Source organism: Zootoca vivipara, chromosome 3 (genome assembly GCF_963506605.1).
Source record: "Zootoca vivipara chromosome 3, rZooViv1.1, whole genome shotgun sequence".
Classification (NCBI taxonomy): Eukaryota; Metazoa; Chordata; class Lepidosauria; order Squamata; family Lacertidae; genus Zootoca; species Zootoca vivipara.
The window spans coordinates 53514679-53536939 of record NC_083278.1 but is presented as its reverse complement, the minus strand read 5'-3'; positions in this window follow the sequence as shown (position 1 = coordinate 53536939).

Below are 22261 nucleotides of genomic sequence, written 5' to 3'. Positions count from 1 at the left end.
CAAGAGACACAATCCATCTTTCAGGGAGCCTTAAATAAATTCTAATAGCAGATTAGCAAAGAACTCCCATTTCCTCTGGAGACTTCATTAGCATGAGCTTTTACTGAACTCTCCCACTCCGGAGAAGCTACTTAAAAGACTGTGTGTTAAGAGGAAAAAAGAACAAGAACGTTACGCTACTGCTGAATTTTTTATATTTGCTCTTCTCAGGGCACAAAAACAGCTGGCTGATACAGTATTTTAAAGAAACACTTATCTCGGAAAAGAAAGGTCTCCTCAGAAAAGAAAGGTACAGATAAAATCCCATTAAGCTTTATGTATTCTATTACTCAGCCAATTGGCCTTATCCTGGGTATCTCTGAATCAAAGGGCAAATTTTTGACTCTGCCTGCACAGAAGCAAACAAAGACGGGGCGGAAATCCTTCATGTATTTTCGAGGAATTTTCTTTGACAATCTGACAAATCTGAGGAACGGACTTTTGACAGTATGATTGCAAAAGCCGCCGCATGCTGGTTACAACAAATACAAACAATGCTAGTTTGCTTTATTGTTGAACTCAGTGCGACAAGTTAGGCCAGAACCTTTACAATCACATCTTTTCTGTTATTTTTTAAGTTAGTTAAAAACAACAACACAAGCCTGATTGTTATGAAGACGAGAATATAATTTCCGCTCAGGAACCAAAAGGCAGATAAACCCAAACTTATTATTTTGAAACTAATTATTTCTAAGCCAGCTCATGGCTTAAGAGTCTGATTCATTAGTTTTGAACATTGATAGTAAAGCTGGAACTCTCTGTTCTCCTATCTTAGAGGGGACACAACTGGTGGGAGTGTACTTTGAAACACGGAAGTAATTACACGGAAGTAATTGATTCCTGACTATGAAGAAATACCACTTAAGGCAAGCACTGCTGTAGAAATAAAAAAGGAAAACCCCGTATGAAGCACACAGAGAACAAACCTCTCTTTTAGGTAGTCATGTACATTTTAATGGGAAAAGTTTCAGCTGGTGGCAATAAAGTGTGCCTAACATGCGTTGAAATTGGCTGTGATCTTCCTAATTATGACTCATGATAGCCCACTGTGCTAAATTAGATTGTTCAGCTCATTAGTTTCTGCATTTATCACACAAGGGGGGTCGGGTAAGAGAGACACACACAAAACAAAGAAAAGTCAACACTTTTCATTAACTAGGGCAGGGGTCCCCAAACTAAGGCCTGGGGGCCGGATGTAGCCCAATCGCCTGGGAATCAGAATATTTTTACATGAGTAGAATGTGTCCTTTTATTTAAAATGCATCTCTGGGTTATATGTGGGGCATAGGAATTCGTTCAGTTTTCCCCCCCAAAAGACAGTCCAGCCCCCCACAAGGTCTGAGGGACAGTGGACCAGCCCCCTGCTGAAAAAGTTTGCTGACCCCTGAACTAGGGTTTCAACATGAGTTTCAAAGATCAGAATAATTGATAATAATATGCAAAAGAGACAGATGGTATCAGAAAAGATTTTGGAAGCCAGTTTCATATTTTGTACAGCCTACCACAGAACCCCTAATCTGGTCAATTTGCCTATAATTCTTCCATCTATATGAACTAAATTCCAAATATGAATTAAGGCTCTAATCCAGACAACTGCAAGACTGACTGCTTAATCAACAGTAAAGTTGTGTTTAATAGTGTTATTCTAGATAACTGTATGTATACAAACTTGTTCAATGGGGCATACTCCTGGAAAGTGTGTGAATGCATTGAACACAGAGGGACACTTAACGTTTATTCAAAAGTTTTGTTCTCTGAAGCTCTAATTATAAAGCACTAAGCACAGTGGAACTCCCAAGTAAACAAGAATAGTATTGTGTTGTCAATTCCACATGCTCAGCATGTTATTTTGACCTCCTTTTTTAACAGCAGTGGTCACTGCCACCAGTCAGCCCCTATAGCAGAGGGCAGAATTTTAGAGTCCATGATGTAGCCTGAAATGAGGTTGAGGAAAATAATTGAAGTTCTGCCCAGGTCTCTAGGTGTACGTGAAAGAACTGTATAGATTACAGCCTCTACTTGCAGTTCTTATTTTCAAGGACTCAGGGTAAGAAGAAGCAAGGGAGAAAGGACGATGGGTTGTATCCTGCCCAAAGTAAACCCATTGAAATTAATGGACCCAAGTGAGAAAATCTTAGTTTCAGTAGGTCTACTCTGATTGAATACAACTTGCCCATTTTCTAATTTAAAAGAAAATAAGTTGGATCTAAACTATTTCAAGAAGAAGAAGAAGAAGAAGTAACATTCACTCACTGAAACTCTAAGTTTTCCTCAAAGTTTCCAGTCCCATGAAGCATAAAGAAAACTGGAGCCAAGTAGTGAACACTGTTAACAATCAAGAGCTCATAACATTATTTGAAGTCCACAGCGCTTATGCCTGCAAAATTCAAGTGTGCATAGCCTTAGTTGTATAGGCTCGAACACTGGAAAGCACTTTAGTGGAGATAGTAACGATTAACAAATGAACCACGACTGGTACTTGGCAGGCTCTTATGTCTCAGGCATTTGCTAACTAGCCACTTAAGGATATTATTGTTTCTTGTCCAGGTTAAGCCATGTGAATGATTGGAAAACTTGGGCTAGCTTCATGACTTTTCCTCCTCTGGCCAGGTCAGGCTCACAGGCATGACTACCGTATGTGGAAGGAAATTATCCTCAACTAAAATAGCCCTAAGTCTCTTAGGATTTTTAAAGGTTAAAATAAGCACCTTGAGTTGGACACAGAAACGGACTGGAAGCCAATGGATATGACAAAGTGTTTCGAGTGTCCAAGCCCATTTGCTTTTCTTCCTCCCTACCAATTCCTTTTCCATTCATACCATGTCTTCTAGATTTTACGTATGAGCGTGAGGGCAAGAATGATATTATTACTGATATTTGTAAGGCTCTCCTTTGGCAGATGAGGTGAGGCAGCCAACGAATAGTATCAGAGAGCCATTCCTAATGGATGTATAAAAAATACATTAGGGACCAAATGTCTGCACAATTCAGCATATTGATGTGTACTTTCATTTGCACAAATCAGCAGGCCACAAGTTCAACTTCAGCTTCCTCTTGGGAAGAAGACAGCCACTACAAGCATGTCTGGTTTGTCTAGAGAAGAACTGGGAGAGAGACTGGGGGCGGGATGTCAGTGAATTAAAACAAAATGAGAAAAGAACACATATTTAGGAATTATTTTTTTTAAAAAAGAAAACTCACAAAAGCATTCTAGGCCACCTTGATATGCCAACCCTTTGCCTTTAACACAGAGGGACAGAAATCACAAAATATCTAGGAAATTTCAAAACCATCTGAGATACACAAAATGGATTTTTGGATGACAGATCCACCCAGACAAAACTGACACATTTCCCCAAGACAATCAAATTAGTAGGAACTGAGGAAGTGGTTGCTGTACTGTATTTTCAGTTAAGCTTTTGATTCAGTGCCTTATAAAACCCACTCTCTAAAGCTCATTCTAATCCGCTTGGCTACAAACCGCAATCACATGGGCTGTAACCTGGCTGACGGGCTGTGATCACAAAGCAAAGTTTCAGAGTCATAGGATGCAGGAATCTCTCTTAAGGTTGAATAAATGCTTCTCTCTTTTTCCATTCCCCAGGTAGGACAAAAAGAGGAAATTTACAAATGGCACAGAAGTGAGAGGAGGCAGAGCGCCATCATAGGAGGTAACAGCTTTCAGAATGAAAAGCTCTGGACAATTACCATGAGGTAAATAGGGAACTTACCGGTAGAAAAGTGGAAGTTCAAAAGGTAATGGCTAATGAGTCTAAAGTACACTACATGTAAAAGCATTATTTTATGAGATTATCACATGGAAGTGAACTACTTGAATGCAATAGCTTTAGGCATTTAATAAACAATCCTGCACCATCCACATCTATCTTTTCTGCCATGCTTTCTAGACATACATCTGCACTTTCCAAGTCTGCGTCTGAGCACTCCCCCCCCCCCTGACGTTTTCCGCAGGAAAGTCCAATCTTTACTGCTGAATCAGAGCAAAAGGCAATTCAGGTTTTCCATGGACTGCTCTTTGCTTTGATTCAGCAGTAAAGAGTGGTTTTCGTGGGGGAAATGATGGGGCAAAAAGATAAAAATAAAAAGCACTCGGACCTGGAAAGCCCAAAAACTTGTGCCTAGAAATGCTCAGCAATCACTGTAATTGGAACTCCAAGAGAAGGCACTGGGATCGTTTTTACATTTCTCTATCTGTAGCTTGAAATAAAGTTTTTTAATTAGGAGTTTCCCTGGTATTCAGAGGTACACAATGAACAGCCAGTTCTGGTGAGAACAAGAACAAAGGGATGCACAGCTATAGTGAAAAAGTAAAAGTTGGAATTTTGAACCCTGAGTTTCTGTAAGTTACTTCTACATAAAAAGAAAAACTGAGTCATTCTGGAGTGTGATGGATGTTATGCAAAGAACTCTGGGGATTCTGAGGCTGCTTATGGTCCTAAAAGTCTCAACACTTCTTGTTTGAGAGCCATGACAGTCAAGCAGGTTAACAACAGGTATAAGGTTGTCTTTGGTGAGGCATCAAACAGAGACTTCTCTTTCTTAGCGGCCTGCTGCTTTGGGGGTCAATAAGTCACAGCGGGCGGCACTGTAGTCTAAACCAGTGTTTCTCAACCAGTGTGCCTCCAGATGTTTTGGGACTACAACTCCCATCATTCCTGACCACTGGTCTTGCTAGCTAGGGATGATGGGAGTTGTAGTCCCAAAACATCTGGAGGCACACTGGTTGAGAAACACTGGTCTAAACCACTGAGCCTAGGGCTTGCCGATTGGAAGGTTGGCGGTTTGAATCCCCGCGACGGGGTGAGCTCCTGTTGCTCGGTCCCAGCTCCTGCCAACCTAGTCCAGTCGTCCGTGACTGGACTTAACTGTCAGGGATCCTTTACCTTTTACCTAAGTCCCTAGAACAATTGGCTGACATCCTAGGTTTAGAATTTGTGGTTTCCAAGTACACACACTGCTGTAGCACAAAATGAGGGAATGGGTAGTGGTGGGCTAAGCAGATCATCTTATGGAGGGTAAAAGGCCAGTGTTTCTGATGTCCAGGAAAAGAGGAAGGTGAACTTGTTTATGATAGTTTTAAGAATGCAGATGGACCATGAGGGTGCAGGGAGGACATCATCACAGTATTCCCTTGCCTAGCATTTCAGGTCAAGCTAAACATAGCCCATGTGTTTATAACCCGCGTGGTGGTAATTCAATCCTTCCGTAATTGGTTTAAATTGCAAGGAGGTTACGTTCAACATAGAATTGAAAAATCCTCCGAACCATAAGTTGCCAAGTATGTAAGCTGCCTGACATCGGTTTAACTTACTTTGTTAGGTTTCTAAGATTACAGCTAATCATTTAGGAGAATGTCATTACATAACCAGACATGGATGCATCCGGCCACATTAAGGATTATCAATCAAACCCCTGAAAAAATATTGAGTCATATTCGACAAAGTTTTACTCAAAGTAGACCCACTAAAATTAATGAACACAATGAACTTACGGTAGTTGAATACCAGTAACTGTATCTTCGCAAAATAAAAAAATCCTTCCAGTAGCACCTTAGAGACCAACTAAGTTTGTCATAGGTATGAGCTTTCGTGTGCATGCACACTTCTTCAGATACACTGAAACAGAAGTCACCAGACCCTTATGTATAGTCAGAGGGTGGGGAGGGGTATTACTCAGAAGGGTGGTGGGAATGGGTGATTGGCTGATAGGAGTGGTAAACCTGTTGATGACTGTTAACGACTGCAATTGGTCTTGCAGGAAAAAGCAAAGGCTGAGGTGCTAAAGAAAGCTAGATCATGTATAATGAGATAAGAATCCAGTGTCCTTATTCAGACCAGGTCTCTCCATGGTTTTAAGCTTGGTAATGAGTTGCAATTCAGCAACCTCTCTTTCCAGTCTGTTTCTGAAATTTTTCTGTAATAAAACAGCTACTTTGAGATCTTGTATAGAATGTCCTGGGAGATTGAAGTGTTCTTCTACTGATTTCTCTGTCTTGTGATTCCCGATGTCAGATTTATGTCCATTTATCCTTTGGCGTAGGGTTTGTCCTGTTTGTCCAATATAGAGAGCTGAAGGGCACCGTTGGCATTTGATTGTGTATGCCATCAAATATTCAAATCTTCAAACATTGTTTTCAGTGCTTTTCAGTCTTTAAAACATTCTCATATTGAACAATGAACAGCAATTCACACAGGTTGCAAGGCAAACTGGAAGAAAGTGCATAGAAAATGGGCTTCGTGGAGACTATGTAACCTCTGCACTTTTTGGTAGGCAATAATTACCCTCTCCTCAAAACATTATACATTTTAATTAAAATATTTATAAACAACACCTAGGTTTACAACATAAAAAAAACAAAGTGAGAACACAAAGTACTTAACAAAAAACCCAAACAAACCAGTTGCCCCACAAACATACTTAAAGGGCCATACTGTATATTGTTTAATAAGCCAAAAGCTTGGTTATAGAGAAAAGTTTTCACTTGGTGCCCAAAGATAGGCAAATTTATAAACGTTTCAACATTTTCAGGGTTAAGTGAGCAAGTCCTAAATAAGTCAGGACAAACCTCTGTGACTGTGATGTGTCAGGAGCTCCATTTAAAAGTGCCTATGCCTGCACTTCAAGTAAGAATTCAAAAGAAACATTTCCCCATTGCTGTAACTCAGTGCCAGAGAAGCTGCACCCCCTGAATTGCTGCCTGGGCACATGGCAGTAAAAAAATAATGCCAAACATAGTCACCACGTGGAGATATTTATTAAACCAGAAGAGAAAGATAAGCTTGTTGTACTTTGGAGATTACAACTCAATAATCCCACTGTGTAAGCCACAACAGTTTTGAATTGCCGCAATAAAATCTATTTTTGAAGAGTATGAATCACTCTTGATTACTGTCAATGACCAGGATCCAGTTTTTGAAGATTACATGCTGCTGGTGCATGGGCTCCTTACAGTGAATAATAGAGCCCTACATCCCATCCTCCCCACTACCCTTTTCAGTGTGCACACAGGCACTGTGCCAGGCCTTTGATTATTGATTATTGAATTTACATACCGCTTAACATAATAAAAATACCTCTAAGCAGGGTACAAAAAAACTGAAGCAACAACAGAAAACTTATGAAAATACACAGTTACATATAAAAATGGTACACTTATACAAAGTTACTAATCTATACAAATCAACATACCTGTAAATTCATTCTCCTTCTAACACACCCTTCCTCTCAGTCTCGGTTCTCACTCAGCATTCAAACAAACTCAGCTCACCCACAAAAGTCTCACAATGGGAAGAGTTCCTGGGAACAGCAGACATCACCCTCGTCTCTCACTCTAGACTTGTGTTTTATGGAGGAAAAGTGTTGTGCACTTTCCAGATCCCCATCCAGCCCTCCTCCTCCACTTCCTTCTCCCACTCAGTCATGGAACTTGAGCTAGAAGCCTCCTTTCCTGTAATAGTCTGGTGCACCGATTGCCCATAAGTGGGGGGAGGGAAAGGGGGAAAGTGAGCTACACTACGCCCTATGGGGATCCGCCCAAGGACATTGCACCCACAGTGAGCTTGAGCAAATCGACTGGGTTGTTTTATTGCTGTAATAGTAATTCAACAAACCACTGGAGATTACAGTGTGTACTTTTTCTGCCTTTGCTGTGCATAGAACTGAAGACCTACGTGACTTGCAACTGATAAAACATCTAGTACTGTAGTTAATTATGATATCATTGCAACTTTCACGGGGGGGGGGGGCGAAACACTAATTATGATCAATACATTGCTGAGCAAACAATTCTTTCCTTCCCAAGCTGTTTTTGAAAGGAGTTTCTGAGCATGTATTTGCCAGACACAGCAAGAAAGGCCTGTGTGCAGAAGCAGACTAATCTCTCTGTGTGTGCACCCATCAGGGTGGATTTGTGTTTCAGCTTGCCATTTCATATTTTTGCAATTCATGAATTACCTAAAGAAGAATGCGTTCTGATTGGCTGCAGAAATAATCTACACATACAAGGGGCCTGCGACAAAATGTAGCCATACGGAATGTTCAGGGTTCCAACAATGCCCTCTCAAAAGATATTCCATTCCGCCCTCCCCCCATGTTTCCAAACACTTCCCCAAACAAGTCAATGAGGATTCCATGGCCACCAAGCACACTGTGCTTCTGTTGGGGTTCACTATTAGTTCATACAATGATTAGCTTGGCCATTTTGGCACCAGATCTTGGAACAGAACAGGAGAAATACGCTATAGTAAGGAGCAAGTGGGACACTCAAGCAATCATGAACTGCCTCTTTTTTTCTTTTTGCAACTCATTAATATAACTAGCTTCCAGCCTGGGATAAGGTTTAAGAGTTTCCAGGACAGTAGGTGCTACACAGCCATCATCTCTCCTAATTATATGCACAGCTTTAGAGAGTATTGTGAACAAACCAAAGCTTTCGTTCCTAAGCTACTGGGGAACCAGCTTAGTTCAACCTGTTAGTATTTATGGCAATAACTCTTCTTCTCTCCAGATGCACACTGTTCAGCTGGCAAGTCAGCATGTCAAAATAATTACATCTTCATATCAGCTACCTACTTGCCTTCTAGGCTAAGGGAGGCTGTGCCAGTAGCAGGTTTATCAGTGCTTGCTGCGACAGCTCTGCCCCACCTCCAAGAAATAACACCTCCACCAAATTGCTATTAGCATTATCCTTTGAAAATACATCATTTTGTCTGACACACATGAAAGTCACCTGGAAGAGCACCTCGTCAGTGCAACCAGGTGTGAAATACAGAAGACTGAGATGGCAAAAACTGGGTGCGGGACATACTTTTAAAAGCATGAACCATGGAGGGCTGTGAAACGGCCAATGTTTTGACCCTTACCCTTGGCTGAAGCATTGCCAGTATCTCCCCACAACCAGCAGCCTGTCCCAGCAGGGCTTAGGGATAGGATTGACTGAATATAGAAGATGGGAAAGGCAGGTCTAAGAGCCTCAATTTGGCAAAAAGCTATCATCTCCTCTATACTGGATATTTAATGCAGACACTGTAACCACCTCAAAGAAGTTTGGGCGGCCCACAGTTTGGGAACCTGCGCTTTATGACTAACTAACCATCACTGAGCAAAATTCCTCATTTGCAAAATAAATAAATAAATAGGAACATGCCTATTACAGAAATAGAGCTACAAGGCTCACAGAAACATGCCAAATTATCACAGGAGTATCACGAGTACATATTGTAAAGCAACTTTTTTTATATATATATAACTCCAGAAGCAGTAACTGGGACAGACAATTCTCGGGGCAGTGGATTGGAAGAGGGCTACTGATGGCGCAATCTGATGCATATCTCAGAAGGAACATGGGAAGCTGCCTTATACTCACTCAGACCACTGGCCCATCTAGTTCAGTATTGTCTACACTGACTGGCAGCAGCTCCCCAGCGTTTCAGGCAAGGTTCTCTCCCAGCCCTTATCTGGCAATGTCAGACTCAACCTGAGACCTTCTGCAGGTAAGGCAGATTCTGTGGAGCTTCCAAGTTCAACAGGACTTACTAAGCAGTAAGTGTGTACAAGATTGCTGTCCTGAATTGCCCACCTGATGGCTGGGGAGGGGGGCACTTGTTGATATTTACACCTGCATTTATAATACCTCCACTAGCTAGAACAGGGACCCAGGTGGTGCTGTGGGCTAAACCACTGAGCCTAGGGCTTGCTGATCAGAAGGTCGGTGGTTCGAATCCCTGTGACGGGGTGAGCTCCCGTTGCTTGGTCCCAGCTCCTGCCAACCTAGCAGTTCGAAAGCACATCAAAACGCAAGTAGATAAACAGGAACCGCTACAGCGGGAAGGTAAATGGCGTTTCCATGTGCTGCTCTGGTTCACCAGAAGCGGCTTTGTCATGCTGGCCACATGACCTGGAAGCAATACGCCGGCTCCCTCGGCCAATAATGTGAGATGAGCGCGCAACCCCAGAGTCGGTCACGACTGGACGTAATGGTCAGGGGTCCCTTTACCTTTACCTTACTAGCTAGAACACACACACACACACTCCAAACTCTTGCCCGCTACCTATCAGGAATCACCAACATTCACACGTGCGCATAACTTGGGCAAAGGAGACTTTCAAGAGCAGGTATCAAACAGCACCAGGATGCGCTTGAAGCAAAAGCGGGGAGAGCCCCTCACCCAATTTGCTCCCGTACCAAACTCCCACGCTTTTGAAAAGAAAAAGCAAGTTGGATACCTCCCACTTTCACCCCCATCCGGAAAGACAGAACCCCCCTCCCCTTCCCCACAAACCATTACTTAGGAGAGTTCCCCCTGGAAACGAGCAAAACAAGCCAGCCCTTCCTGTCCGGGGCTTAGAATCAAAGCATCGTAGAGTTGCAAGGGACCCCAGAGGGTCATCTAGTGCAACCCCCTGCAGTGCAGGAATCCTGCTCACAAACCATCCCTGGGTGGGCTTGAACCAGACACGCCGACCCTTTGCTGCTGCGCTTTAGGGGGCCAAAAGCGCGACACGTCCCGAAGGCGCTTCCATTTTCTCCTGGGACAAGACTGGCTCTATTGCATAAGCTCGACGGCAGATCGTGAGGGGAGGGGGGAAAACAGACCCAAAGCTCCCGGACCGCGGCGGAAACTTTGAGCCCAGCAGCCCCTCGCGGCGACCCGTCCTTACCCGTCCCTGGTTGTTTGTGTTTCCTCCTTTAAGCGGCGCAGGAGCCCTGAGAGGCGCCGGGCGCAGGGAAGGAGAGCTCCCCGGGCTTCTCCTGCTGCCGCCTCCTCTTCCCGGTTCCCGCCGCCTCAGGCTCGCCGTCCAAGTCGCGCGTCTGGCAACGAGGAACCAGGAAGGAGCCGCTCATAATGGAGCAGCAGCTGCTGGCGACGGGAATGAATGAGCAAAGGCAGGAGGCGGGAACTCGCGCGGCGCTAGCTGCGGCTTCGGCAGGGGAAGATCCTATGAAATCCTTCCTACCGGTCTCCAGAAGGGAAGGGATGGCAGCCTTGCCTTCCGCTCCCGGCTCCCAGCTTGGCCTCCGTAAAACTCCAAGGATCTGACTCTTCTGACGCAAGGGGCAAAGCGATCCAGAGGTTTCTTGCCCTCTTGCGTTTTGTTTGGATCCCAGTTTTCTCCTTTTCTTCTTCCCACCCTCTCTCTCTCCCCCCACCGCACAAGCTGTCGGGAAGATTAATAAATCCCGGTTGGTTTGTAGGCGGGATCGAGCAAGGGATCTAAGGAGATTTACAGCTCGCTGCTCGATCGTGTTAAATACTTGGCGCTGTGATAGGAGAGGAGCTGCCGATGTCCAATGAGAGGGGTTGGATCAGTGGGAGGCTCCGTCAAGTTTCGTGGAAGTGCATATTCTTGAAAGCACGCATGCAATTAATGGTTCAAAGATCAGGGCGTAATTTGGGCCAGTCGTAGGATTTCTTCCCATAGCGGCGACACGACACATCTGCTCATAGGGAACAGGTCAAGTCCCGACGAGGACTTTCACTCCGTTGAGAAATCCTTGCCAGTTAGCTTGCAGTCATAGACGCAGCTACCTGAGAGTAAGTCCCAATGAATCAATAGGACTCGAGTAGGCATGTATACCAGGGCAGTGGGTTTGGAGTGGGAATGAAGAGCAGTTCTTTAAAGCTAGGTCTTGCCACTTCTAGTTCTTATAAGTACAGTACAGTATGAAAATAAAATACTATGTTGGTTTTTAATTAAACAATGTGAGTTTAATATCAACAGGGGTCCCTTCCAACACTACAGTTCTATGATTCTAGGATTCTGTATCTGCCTAGAAGTAAGCACCCCGAGTTCAATGGGATTTCCCACCCCACCCCCACCCCTGTAGGTGGGTGTGGGATTGCAGCCTTAATATCATTTGGAGTAGAGAGTACTGGAGACTGGTAATACTGTACTGTATTTGCTTTATCATCAAATGCATAAGCAGAGCATAAGTGAAGGCAAAGAGCAAACACTCCTAGGAGCCAAAATAAACGCTGCTGGGTATCAGCTACCCAGGCAAAGCCCATGCACTCTAAAGTACTTTACCTGCAGCCAAGCTGCAGCATGTTCCATTTCTTTCTGAGAAGTAAATCTCAGTGAATGCATAGGATCATCACACAGCCTTAATTTGCAAAGAAGCCAGGATCCTGGAAGGATTTCTGCTTTGATCTAGCTAGCAGCTCTGAGTGTTCGGCTAACAGCAGCAGGGAGAAGAGCAGAGCCAGCTAAACAAAGTTGACAGCTCTAAGAGGAAGAGATTACATTTCCTTTATTCAAGCATCTGTTCAAATACACACTCCCCAAATTAGCTTCTTCTTCCTTCCACACCTCTGTCTCTACATATTAATACAGAGGTTTTCAACCTTTTTGAGTCCATGGCTCCCTTGACCAACTACAGTATATTCTTTATGTGGCACCCCTGTGGGGTTCAGGATCCCTTGCTTGCAGAGCTGGCAGCTTCTCACCCTTTTTCAAACGTCCTCCCTTCGGGATTCCTCCAAGCAGCTGCTGCTGCCACCCCTGGTCTCTGACCTCCCCCCTCCCCCAAGAGAGGTGCCTCCTCACACTGCCCCACAGGGGCCTGGGACTTGTCTGTCCATTCCCAACAGCAAGGGTTGGCGGACTGGCTGGCTGGGTTCCATTGCCTGCTTGCTTGCTTACTCCGAGGCCACCTCAGCTCATGGTACCCAGCAGCCCCATACCAGCCCCAGAGGCACCATTCACCTGCTGAGCTTGTAGCCAGGGCTGCTGCAGCTAACAGATGTACAAGCCTTTGGGAGATGTGAGAAGGCATCAGAGGAGGAAGGAAGGAAGGAAGGAAGGAAGGAAGGAAGGAAGGAAGGAAGGAAGGAAGGAAGGAAGGAAGGAAGGAAGGAAAGAAGGACAGTGTCGAGACCAGTGTTGCTCACTGCACCCCTGACCACCGTTCAAGGCACCCCAGGGTGCCACGGAAAACCACTGTATTAATGGAAGGTTCAGAGCACAAAAAGGATCAGCGTTATGAAGCTGTAAATAAACAAGGGCACTCATCTCATTTCTGAATCTGTTTAGGAATGACAAGCTTTCTTGGTAAGTGTTTGGGGAAACCTGGCTGTCCTCCAAGAGTATTTTACTTCTTCATAAGATTGGCACATGCATATTAATGGTGTCATGGGCATGCACCTTATTCTGTTGCCCCCTGGGAATGGCTGTTCCCAACATCAGCCTACCTAGAGAAATTCAACCAAACACACCTGGGAATGACAGGTTTTTAGACTTGGATGAGCCAGGGTGGGACAACAGTCAAATACTACATTTGCAATAGACAACCAAGAACAGAGAAAAGTTGCTTGGTTGAGCGACCTGGTCAGTGCTAATTGATTACCATGAACTACATTTCAGCAGCAGTATGGGCTTTAATGTCAAACAACACTTTTACACATGTCCTTGTGAATACTGATCAAGAATGCGCTGAAACATATCTTCCATTTTGAGCTAGATAGCAACTTTGGGGTCAGGAGAGCTTGGTTCATCATAGAGCTAAGCAGTGCAAGGTGGATGTAGTGGTATTCTGAAACAGGTAATTCTGAATGTTGTCAACATGACAAAAAAATTACACCGCCAGATTTAACGAACTGAATCACCCCCTCTTTTGCCTGGTTTACCTCATTCTAATTAATGATTCATTTGCAAAATTGTGTGTGTGTGTGTGTACACACACACACACACACAGAGAGAGAGAGAGAGAGAGAGAGAGAGAGAGAGAGAGAGAGAGAGAGAGAGAGAGAGCAAGTTCCTGGAGACAAGCTTTCACCCTCATTGATATCCTGCCCCCACTTCAGATTGGTTAATGCCCTTGCCAAGATTCTCGATTTGCTAATTTCCATACGTTCATCCCAGCTTGTATCTGATGTGCAGTTTTTGCAAATAAATATATGAGCAGTCTGAAACCAGGATTACAATAAGCATTTCCAGAAAGAAGCAGCATTATCAGAAGCTGCTTAGATAGAGAGAAACGGAATATATATATATTATCAGGGACAGAATGGGAAGGAAAGCTTTCAGAAGTTATGAGAGGCTGCAAATAACTAGTTATAACGTTCTTGTCATCCTACTGCTGGCTCTCCATTCGAAGTGTGTCTGTCCTTTTGTGTTCTTTTTTCCACTTCATCTTTGTTCAGAGCATTTTATTTGCATCACAGTAATAAGTATGGTTCAAGATTTGAGAAGGGTGCTGGCAAGGTGTGCTCTGATGTGTCTTTTCTAACATTGTTGCCTCCCACGCTGGTTTAGCGAGTGACAAAGGTGGGTAGCAGCAGTGTTCTGAAAGTAGCCATTAGAATTTCCACCAATGGCCTGAAGCTGCACTAAGAGGCATTGGGGAAACTTAAAATAAGGGCTCCCTGATCCAGCTGCCCAGCCCTGATAAGAACTCTTGTTAAAGGGAGAAGCATCAGGCATTAGTGATAGGGAGGCAAGGGGAGTTCTTGGCATGACAGCTTAAGTCCAGCAGCTCCCTGGCATCCGGGGCCTGAGACAAGTGTACCTGGCTGCCTGTCCCCGCCTGCTTGCATGGGCCTGCACACACACAATCTCTTGCCCTAGTGAGAGCTCAGAAGAACCTGTTTCTCTCTTCCCCCCACCAACAGAATATAGATTTGCATAGTGCTGATCCGCTGGCCATTGTATCAGTCACAAAGCCGCCACTCCTCTTTCAGGAGCATTTTTAATATGAAAAGTGTTGCACTTTTTTCAAAGAAGGGCAGAACAAATAAGTGATGTTAAACACAGGTTGAAAAGAGGAAAGGAGCAGTTCAGCTTAAAGCAGGGACCAGAGCTCAGGGGTCTAAAAGTAGGCCTATTGTAGGAAAAGGGAGACAACTATAGTTTGCAAGGTGAATGCAGGTACGTCCATGAAAACTGATGCCATCTACGGACCACCTCAAACATCTTAGGCCCTAATTCACCTACAGTTTGGTTACAGTCCTATGCACACCCGCCTGGGAGTAAACTACATCAAACCCAATGAGGTTTCTATCTGAATAAACATGCACAAGATTGTTCCATATGCTAGATCAGGGCCTGGGTGTTACTGAATATGCAAGGCTTGAGTTGGATGACCAGGGGCCAGGAGGTAGGAGTCATTTTCCCAGTGTGCCTGCATCCACATGCAAACATGTTCCCAACAGTGAACAAGCAATTACAGAGCCATTTGGAAGTACAATTAGAGATAAAGACATGCATTTTAAATGATGCCTATGATGAAGAGCCAAACAGATCCTTTGATAATTAATCATCAGCTCAGCTCAATCATACCGACAAAGTAAAGATATCATAAGGTGGGTGGGTTTTTTTTGCCCTTATTATTTCTATCCTATTGAATTCTGATGAAAGTAAAACCAACTGGGATTAATTAGCTGAAAGTGCAGTTCTGCAAGTTGAGTATACTATTAAAAATGGCTGCATATTGCTTGATTCTTCTTGCGAATAAGAAAAGTACCATATAATTTGAATTATAATTTTAAATATATTCATGAACCTCTTATAAAATCTGTTGAGTAAAAGTTCATTAAAAGTCAGAGTCAATTAAATAAATGTGTATGATTGCCAGCTATGCATCTCCTGGGGTATTTGGTAATATGTGTGAGACATAAGACAATATGATACTCTAAGCCAGGTATCCCCAAACTGCGGCCCTCCAGATGTTTTGGCCTACAACTCCCATGATCCCTAGCTAACAGGATCAGTGGTCAGGGATAATGGGAATCAGGGGCGTCTTGAGCAGATCGCGCGCCCTGGTGCTGAGGGGCGGAGATCGCTCCGCCGCCCGCCCCGCCCTCGCAGGGCGCAATTGGTTTCCGGGCGGCTTTGCCGCGCAGGGCCCTCCTTGCCAGGCCGGCGCCCAGCTTACCAGCCCCCCACCATGGTGCACTGCGCCACCAGGGGGCTACGTAGAGCCGGCCCTGATGGGAATTGTAGTCCAAAACATCTGGAGGGCCGAAGTTTGGGGATGCCTGCTCTAAGCTGTTATCATTGCTCAGCTGTTACATGGCTGAAACTCCCAAGCATTATAAAAGGCAAAACTGGAAGGCCTTCACCCTTTTTCAAATGCAGATTAAAGTGTGGTGTCAAAAACCGTAGATATACAACAAGTGCTGGAACAGATAGAAGGCAACAATTTGGAAATTATACATATGAACAATTTACTATGTACAAGTTACCATACCATAGAATGGGACTATGGTTTGAATGCGTCACCTCAAAATGTGGATTTTACTGTGAAATGTTGGCTATACAGTGGTACCTCGAGTTACAAACGCCTCAGGTTACAAACTCCACTAACCTGGAAGAGTTACTTCGAGTTGAGAACTTTGCCCCAGGATGAGAACGGAAATCGTTTGCTGGCGGCGCAGCGGCAGCAAGAGGCCCCATTAGTGAAAGCATGCCTCTAGTTAAGAACAGTTTCAGGTTAAGAACGGACCTCCAGAACGAATTAAGTTCTTAACCCGAGGTACCACTGTACTCATTTGTGAGAAAGTCTTCATGAGTAAACTGAGGAAAAATCTATACTCACTGCCTTGCAGGAGATCTTGGGGAGAAGGAAAGGCTAAGGAGTAAACCCTACACAAATCCTGCCTGGAGTCTCTAAAATGGGGCCTTCCGGCAACTGCAGCCAAGCTAGTGCCAAATGTATTGCTCTGCTTTCCTTTGGACCACATTAGTGATGCTGAGAGGGAAGTCTTGGCATCTGGGCAGCCCAGGACCTCTATTCACTCTATCCAGGTCTGTGCCCCAGGGAGCTCACTTTGATCTGATTGTTATCCTGATATCCCGATACCTCCCTTTTGCAAAGCAAATAGTCAAGGGTTGTGCGTTTCTAACTTGACCAATGTGGCATACACAGCAAGGTTGTTGTTGTTTTTTTAAGTTCACTACTGTGTTCCTTTCCACTCCCAAACTCAGTGTGTAACAGGGGTGAGAAGTTCAATTTCCCCCCCGAGAATGCATGCTTCACAAATAGCTACAGCCAACTTTTTCCTGCAGACTTGTCTCAAATGAATAAATGATCGCAGTTTCTATTTCAGGTCATTTATCATGATTTGCTATCTCCGCATTGATTTAACAGATTCCTCACTAATACTGGCAAGATGCTCTTAGGAAATGAAGTGCATAATCTGCTCTGTGCCTTGCAGGTATAAATATATTGGTCCAAGGTTAATGAAATAATTGTGCAGACTGCAACTGGAAAGCAGAGAATCTAAGAAGTGGTGGTGATGTGACTCTTGATAACTAATGGTTGGAGACTATATTCAAGAAATCTCAACGGTGCTAGCTGCAAACAAAGATTTGCTTTCTAAAAGGCCAGTGATGGGCCTTAATCGGAGCAGAATCCAAAACATGCATACACTAGGGAGAAAGCCCCATTTGACACAATAGGATTTAGGAGTAAGCAGGCATTAGGTTATGCTGTACGTCTAGAATCATAAAGATCTGAGACAAGTCCATAGGGTGGCAAGAAAGGGAAGTGCCAGGGTACGGTAGTTTTAATGGCATTTTCTTTAAATTAATAGTATATTTTGGATGTGACTTTGCAGCATGTCATTTTTCCTTCTTCAGGGTCCAAGAGTTGGCAACAGGCCCACCATCCCAGCAATGCTATCATTCTCATGTTGCACTGAACATTCAAGGTGGTCCGAGTGAGAGTGCATCTCCCACCTCTTACAGCAGGGGTTGGGAACCTCAGGCCTGGGGCCAAATGAGGCCCTCCAGGCATCTCTCCCCCAGGCCACAGCAGAAAGGGAGAGAACTCCCTGGCTTCTTTAGCAGTCTGCCTGATCTCTTGCCCCTTGGGCCCACCTCTTCTCCAGCCTATGCTTCTGCCTCTGATTCTGGACTGCCACAGCCTCTTCTTGCTCACTAAATCCTATCAGCTCTTCAGCTTCTGACACCTCCCCCCCCCCAGTCTGCTCCCTCTTCTCTCTCTGACCACTCATTGTTCCACCACCAACCCCCTGGCTCTGAACCTTCTTCTCTTTGGGGTTCCCCAGCTGCTGCCTCCCACTACTAGTTCTCTGCATCCAGCCAGTCCCTAACACCTCCTGACCTGAGGACATAGCTCTCCCACCTTCCTCAGACTATAAGGACAAGTCCCCAGTAGCATCTCCATCACTTTAGAGATGTCAGCCCTGGCAGAACTGGGCAAAGGGCCCTTTGAGGAAGCACAGCTTCACCAGGAGGTGTGGTCAAGTGCAGTATTGACTGTGCCAGCCTCCACAGGGCCTCAAATGGCACCACCTTCTTGCTGAGACAGCACTTTTCTGACTTCCCCTTGTGGGTTCCAAGCCCAGCCTCCAGCAGAAGATGATTACCAGTGGAGGTTTGTCTACTTGCTTTTGAAAATCTGGGGTTTTCCTTTCATGGAGCTGTCCTCTCTTGACCAGTTCGGGAAGTGCTGGGTACAGGGCTTGCAAAGTGCTTTGCACAGTGCTACTCAAACACCTCACAGCCAGGTACGTCTCTAAGGAGAAGGAAGAACACATGCACTTTTATGAACCAGCTATTGTGTTGCACACTCATAAACCATACTAGGAGCGTGGAGGTGTGCTGGGAAACTGTGGGCTGGTGTGATTAGATCATGAAAGCCTGGAGCTGTGGAAGTTCAGTCTCAGACACGCTCCAGCTCTGGTCTGTGACTCAGATGCAAGCTGAAGGGAAACTCATTCTGGTCCCTGCCATTGGCCAAAGAGTCAAGTAGGGCTTATTTATACACTTTCCTCCCTGCTGCACACATGTAGCCATCACTCTGCCCACCCTGAGAATTATTCTAACTGAAGGAACAAAAATGAAGGAGGGAAGAGAAAATAAGACGTAATGGAGAAATAGATAGGAAGGGTAACAGAAAAAGTCTAACAGAAAAAGAAAGTAAGTTTGGGAGGGGAATAAAAAGGCAGTGAGGGAGCAAGAAAAAGAGAGGTGCCTTGAAACGAATAGGGGGAGTAAAGGGATCCCCCCAATTATTTGGGGGAATAAATTATCTACTTTCCTTAACCTACGGTACAAAACATAACTATAAAGCTGAGCTCCCACTCCTTCTCGAGAGCCAGTGTGGTGTAGTGGTTAAGAGCGGTAGACTCGTAATCTGGGGAACCGGGTTCGTGTCTCTGCTCCTCCACATGCAGCTGCTGGGTGACCTTGGGCTAGTCATACTTCTTTGAAGTCTCTCAGCCCCACTCACCTCACAGAGGTGGGGGAGGAAGGGAAAGGAGAATGTTAGCCGCTTTGAGACTCCTTTGGGTAGTGATAAAGCGGGATATCAAATCCAAACTCCTCCTCTTCTCGAAACAAAAGAAATCTTAATGTGCTCAGCTTAATGTGAGATGAAGCACCATGGCACAATTGTGTAATCTTCTGTTTCTTTTGTACTTGTGTGTAGCGATTAAAAATCTACATATACTGTGTAAGTAGAGTTCAATGTGAGGTAGGTAATAAATGCCTTTGACTAGCCAAGTAATTAGTCCCATCATGTACTATTAAGGTTGTGCAGATTTGAAAGGGCCAGGATTCATCTTCATTTTCCATTTCTTTTTATCTTTGCTCATCTATTTCTTTTCTTCTTTTTAATAAATTACTTAGCTTCTTGTTAAATCCCATGTGCCCAAGTGCACGTTTCACACTGCAAACTATTTTTTTCTTTTGGATGCTGCACAGAATGTGTCTAACTGCACATTAGAATAAACCCTGGAGCCAAAGGGTCACTGAGAGGTTGCAGGAAGAAGAACACAGTGAGCGCAGGACCAGCCTGGCCCCATCCATCAGCCAGAAAGGAGAAGGAGCTGCAGGGAGTTTGCTTGCCCCACCCTGTCAGGAAGAGCACCCAGCTCCAGCTGCCAGTTTTCCTGAGACAGTGGAGTTGAAAGGAAGCACTCTTTGGCCCATCCATCATGTCAGGAGGATAAAGACTGCCAGGCTGTGTATGTTTCAGATCTGAACACGTGTGTGTGTGTGTGTGTGTGTGTGTGTGTGTGATTTCAATCTATTGTAAACTTTCTTTGGGATCATAGAATTGGAAAAGACCTCGAAAGTTATCACACAATGGAAAAGTAGGAGATAACTTTTCTAAATAAATAAACTCTCATATTCTAAGGATAAATTTGAATTGATCATTTTCCAGCATTTAAATAAACATGCATACTATACACAGTAGAGACACACACAGAGAGAGAGAGAGAGAGAGAGAGAGAGAGAGAGAGAGAGAGAGAGAGATTTTATTAAAGATTTATTAGTTTACAAAAATACCTGCATTGTCTCTTTTTTCAAGTTGCGTTTTCTACAGATCAGATAATCATGCTTCCTTAAAAAATCAGGAAAAAATATAATGGTCACAATGCAAAGATGGCCTTTATCTTCTACTCTGCATCTATATATCATGGCAAACAGCTTCTGGAGCCAGGAAAAGTTTACAGAAGTCAAAAGACCTGCCTATTGGCTTACCGATAATTTGAAATGTGCAAATGCTGCTCATGTTGTCAGTAACTGGCATGCACAGAATTTGGAAACACTTTTACTTTAAGATGGTAAGGCAGAGAAAGTATCCAGAAACCAGATTAATTTAAGCACCATCTGGACTTGATGTCTGTGTATAAGCTCAGCTTTGATATCAGGAGCAAAGCTTCAAGGCCATTTAGAATTAAACTGCCTTGGTTTCACTTTGACCTATTAAGCCACGGCCAAAAATACCCAGATTCCACAGACTATTTTTAGGTTACATGCCTTTGTCAAATAAAGATTTTTGTTTGTAGAAGATACAATGTATCGTATGGAACATGTAATCACAGAGAAGTTGCTGGATTCTTTGTTGGGGTAAATGAGTAGAAGTATCCAACTAGCAATAGCACAATGACTGCTAAGCCACTGACAAAAATTGAGCACCAAAAGAAGTACACCCACTTTAAAGCACTACACATTTGGGTAGAGTGTAAATGTAGCAAATTCTTATAGACTATTTCACCCAATTGACAATGTTGGGTTTTTAAATATATTTCTCAAGATAGCATCTGATAGCAGTCCAGCCCCTTAGCAAAATGAATTGTTTCCTGAGAAGCATTTTGAATAATACATTTGGGTAAAGGCAAACCATATAACGGTCTAAGGTGTTACGTTGTAGCTTAAATGTTCTCAACCACACCTGATTTGTCATTGGTAAAATTCCAGGTGAACAAATTGTCGCAAAAGATTTGGGAGGTGAAATACACCCGGTTGTAGAAAATAAGCAGGCTTGACTTTTTGCTACATCCAGATCTCAGTGTTCCTTCCTTCCTCTAGGGTAACGGGTTGCAATCAGGATTGAACCCTGCCCAATATAGTTTAGAAAGACTTGCCACTGTGCACACATTTTGCAAACATAGTGGTGGTGTGTGAGAGAGAGACTGGAGCAACAGCAGCACCACTAGGATGGAGCATGGAAAAGGTTGCGGTAGTTCCCAAGTTGTTAGTAGTGGCAGTACCACCAGCAACAACCCAAGCGTCCCCTGACCTCACCCAGGCCTCGTTATAGCAAGCAGCAAAACTCATTTACATTAGCGTTCCGCACATAGGGCAAGTAAGGAAGAGGAGAAAGGACAGTGTCAAGGAACCCAAGACACATCACACAAGGGTTTTTGTTTTGTTTTAGGAATGATAATCAAAATTAGGATTGTGCTTTAAGTCTTGCAATAACTTCACAGTGCTGGGAGTCTCTGACACAGCTACTAAAGAAACACTTGGTGCAATGTTTTATTTGAGTATTTTACATTTTGTACAACTGTATGTTCTTTCAAGCAGTTCAGCACTCGGAGAACAGCGGAATGTACTTTCTAGCACAGTAATCCAAAAGCTCTTACCCAATCTCAAGGCTATTTCTTTAAACAAGCTGCTCGCTGTATATTGTATGTATTTCAAGGTCAGAATTAAACGTACACTGTTTGATCTTGTTTAAACAAAGAACTTCTGGCTTCACTTGCATTTTAAAAGGGACATTTGTTTACTGACAGCACATTCCTTTGCATGACTCACCACAAGTACTGTAAGTCTAATTGACTTCAATAGGAAAGGGTAGAGGATTGCAGCCTAAGAATCCATTTCTTCCTTTGGGAAGCCACAAACAGTTGTTGTCATGGAGATGATTGCCCTGCTGAAAATATCAGCCATCATCTGTACTGATGCTGCTGTACGTGCAGCTTATATATCAATAAATGCCGTCTAG